The following is a 4,380-nucleotide window of genomic DNA, read 5'->3' on the forward strand; positions in this document are numbered from 1 at the left end:
GGGGTTGTTCAGCCTGGAGAAGAGAAGGCTTCAGGGAGACCTTCTTGCAGCCTTTCAGTTCTTAAAGGGGGCTTATAAGAAAGATGGGGACAGACTTTTTAGCAGGGCCTGTTGCAACAGGACAAGGGGGAATGGTTTTAAACTAAAAGAGGGTAGATTTAGATTCGATATGAGGAAGAAATTTTTTACAATGGGGGTGATGAAACGCTGGAACAGGTTGCCCAGAGAGGTGGCAGACGCCCCATCTCTGGAAACATTCAAGGTCAGTTTGGACAGGGGTCTGAGCAACCTGATCTAGTTGAAGATGTCCATGCCTGTGGCAGGGGGGTTGGATTAGATGACCTTTAAATGTCCCTTCCAATCCACACTATTCTATGATTCTTAAATTGAAAAAACAACTATTTTTCAGTATAATCAAAAGATCAGGAGTGGGTTTTCCTCTCTGCCACATTTTGAATTTCTCTAAGAAAAAAACTGTCCTGGGACTAAGTCTAAGTAAGCTAGGGCCCCTAAAATAGGTGCGTGAGTTTCCTACATAGCCAGTTCAGACTTAGAAGGCCATCTGGCTAACTGGATGGAAGGTACTTTTACAGGGAACAAAGGTAACTTAGGAGGGCTTTTTTCAGCTGACATGTAAAATATAAATGCTGTTAAGGGATGTAAGACTAGATCCTTATTGGACACTAACACTAGTGACAATGTAAAAAACAAAACAAAACAGCCTGATTTCCCCTGGATTTCTGTGTTTACCTGGGGGCTTATAATTCATTGTTTAATCCTATGCCTTTCATCTTAAGAAAGCAGTGATCAAATAAATAATATAAAATATAAATATGACTGTATATCAAAGCGTTGAAATGAAATAAAAAATGGTCAATTTAGAAAATAAACATATTATAGCAAGTGTTGAATTATCTTTCCTTGTATCATTCAGTTTTCTGTTTCATTTTCTACAACAGAAACTGAAATATGACTTCCTTTAATATTTGTAGTATATGACTTCCTTTAATATTAGTAGTTCTGAGGAATTCTCAGGAATGACATCTTAGTCGTGTCATAGTCTGGGAAACAGGTTGTTCTCTTGTTCCACTTGGTTTGATTTTTCTAATGGTTTCATTATTGACAGTGACAGCATACTTTAATTCACCTATTTACAGCCTTTTTGTACAAATTGAAATATGAGATGGTTAAGAGAAGATGTTTTCATATATTCTAGATTCCTTAATTGGAAAAGGGTTTGACACAAATCCAGACAATATCAATATTCTTCATGTCGCCACAAAATGGTGAATGTTTTTCAAAAGATCATGCAGAAGATTGATGACATTAGTCCTAAGTTTTTGGTACTAACAGACAAGAAGAAAATAGTAAGATTGTAATGGAAGTAATACATGTTATCTTGTCAGACAAGGACTTGTGCTACAATTGCATTCAGCTGAGTGGACTAAAAAAATATATTCTTAAGTGAAGAAATTGAATGCAACTTCTTTCAACTGCTTTTGTTGAATTACAATCCTGAATTGTGATGCAAAATTATTGATAAAGAGGTTTAATTTCCTAGAGGACAGCTTGCATTCTGCTTGGGAAATATCTTGAAATTAGAACTGAAATTTGTGATGAGACATCCTCAAATAGAAATACTACCTTTTTTTTGGCCATAGGGTCCAGTCTGTCCAAAATTTTATAAGAATTAAATAATTCAGCAGAAGAAAGGAAGTTATGTTTTGGGCTTGATTCAGTGGGCTAAATATAGGCAATTTGTACCATTTGAGATGCATTAGGATATCTGAGTCAGATATAGGACTGGCATATAATAGAAGATGTTTGGAAGACCAGAGTTGTTCTGGACTATCAGCAGAGGACAAGTAGTATACCAGGATACATTAGTAGAAGGAAAATAGTGCTACAGACACATTTGCTAGGCAAGTGAACGAAGATCCTTATTTTTGGTGCAAATAATTCAGAAAAATGAAAATGTAGAGACTGTCAAGGAACCTGAGCTTCTGAGGAAGAAAAATGTTTCAAATAGAATGCAAATAGTGACAGGAACTCAGTGACCCAAATTCAGAAAAGGAGTAACATAAAGACACCTACTTTATGTAGGTGTTTTATAGTGTGTAGTATTTGATATCTGAATAACATCAAGAATCTTGAATCTTTTTGGAGTCTGTAGTGATTGAATCAAATTAAAGTCTTTTGTTGACAGCTCAGTTATATCCTTCATTTGATAGAAAAGCTGTTGAAGTATATAAAGAAATACCTCAGTGATTTAGGCAAACAGAATATCATCTTTCTTACAAAGGTGCTAAAAATTATTTAGGAAAGTTCTTAAACTACACACCAAATGTTGTCAATATAATTTCAGTATTTTATTTCTGCAGGGCATGGATCTGAGTTACTAATGAATGATTTAGATTTTTTTTCAGAAATCAATTTATGTAAACAGGACTGGACCCAGTATTGACCCCTGGGGTACACCACTAGTTACTGGTCTCCAATTAGACTTTGTTTCACTGACCACCACCCTCTGGGCCTGGCCATTTAGCCAGTTTTCAATCCACCTCACTGTATCCTCATCCAGCATATACATCAACAGCTTGTCTATGAGGATCTTACGGGAGACAGTGTCAAAGGTCTTACTGAAGTCCAGGTAGACAATATCCACTGCTCTCTCCCCATCTACCAGTCGTTTCATCATAGAAGTTTATCAAGTTGGTCAAGCATGACTTCCCCTTGATGAGGCTATGCTGACAACTCCTGATGACTTTCTTGTCTTTCATGTGCCTGGAAATTGTTTCCAGGTTTGGCTGCTCCATCACCTTCCCAGGGATCAAGGTGAGGCTGACTGGCCTGTAGTTACCTGTGTCCTCCTTCTTGAAGATAGGGGTGACTTTTGTTTTCCTCCAGTCTTCAGGTACTTCTCCCAGTTGCCATGATCGATCAAAGATTATCAAGAGCGGCCTTGCAGTGACATATGCCAGCTGCCTCAGCACTCATGGGTGCATCCCATCACGGCCCATGGACTCATGTGTGTCCAGTTTGCTTAAATATTCCCTGACCTGATAGTCTTCCACCAAGGGTTCCTTACTCCAGATTTTTCCCCTGGTGAAAAAGAGACAAACAAAAAACCCCAAACCAGCTGCAGTCTACAAGTTAGTTATCTCTGTACAAAATAAATGTAGAGTACTTGCAAAATTTAACATTTTTATGCTTGATGCAGTCTTAATAATGAAGTCAAATAGCTTATGAATAATTAAAATAAGATTATATTCAAGAGCATTCCTTCGCTTATTTGTATAGCCTGCTGTAGCAGGCAGGTAAGTAGCATAACATTCCATACTGCTGTAGAGTTTTGCCGTAAAACTGAAAAATCCCTTAATGTACATCATTGCAGTATTGGAATACAATCAAGGTGAAATGCATCATGCAGAGAAAATGAGCTCAGGTGTTTGTCCTCTCTATGCTTGAGTTCCATTAGCACTGTCCGACGAGCGCTGGTACCAAAACGTCACTTTCCCACACTGCATTTCAGTCATTACTGTTGAGATAGCACTTCCATGGTAGAAGGTATCTTGCTCCACCTGCACAGGGTGTTCAAACCACACAGAGAAAGTATTGCAGGAGCCATTGGAGGTAAACTTTGTCAGGAGTTTTAAGCAAGGACAACCCCTAAGCGCTTCAGTTCAATTTTGATGCTGTATTCAGCTTTGCCACAGCTTGACCCATACAATGCCAGTCCTGCTATTAAATTACCATTTGTCTACAGCAAAATGAGTACTGTCATACAGCCCTCTGTACCTCCACTGATTACTGTGATATGCAGATGACTGAAATCGATGGCATCGCTGAGGTACAAGTCCTTTTCTTTTTGTCAGTCAGTTTTGTCAGAAACTCTAGTTCAAGTTTATTTGCAGCCATGTACCACAGGAATATGTTGTGAGTTTCCTCAAGGATAAGGCTACCTAGGTAATTCTGTCCTTGCAAGACTCCACACCCTGAAATGTCCCCAGTACCACCCTTTAGTTACCTGTGAAATTCCACCCCCAGCCCTGCCTTAACCATCTGTGTGATTTGATTCCTCAAGGCTCTATCTGCAACCTTGGCCAATTTCTCGCTTTGTTATTTGTTATATTCAGCAATTACTTATGTCATGTCCAGTGGTTTCTCCTGATCTGTTCAGTTAGCTTAACCTCAGGCCAGGGTCATTTGTCTGTGTCCCTTAATGGAGGGATTCATGGGAAAGGACTCTGAGAAGAGCTGTATCAGAATGTATCTTGTATATGAATCCCACATTGGCCACCAGTGGCTTAGATCAGTGACGGGCAAATTTTTTGCTCTGTGGACATTTAACACCCAAGAAAACATTTCATAGATTACTAA

General features: G+C 38.7%; 1 pseudogene; it reads right to left on the reverse strand.

The window, feature by feature from the left end:
• Positions 1–3,422: 3,422 nt before the first annotated feature.
• Positions 3,423–3,995, reverse strand: LOC104074982 (annotated as a pseudogene).
• Between the last annotated feature and the right edge of the window lie 385 nt (positions 3,996–4,380).

The sequence above is a fragment of the Fulmarus glacialis genome, unplaced genomic scaffold (genome assembly GCF_000690835.1).
Source record: "Fulmarus glacialis isolate BGI_N327 unplaced genomic scaffold, ASM69083v1 scaffold24030, whole genome shotgun sequence".
In the NCBI taxonomy this organism is placed as follows: Eukaryota; Metazoa; Chordata; class Aves; order Procellariiformes; family Procellariidae; genus Fulmarus; species Fulmarus glacialis.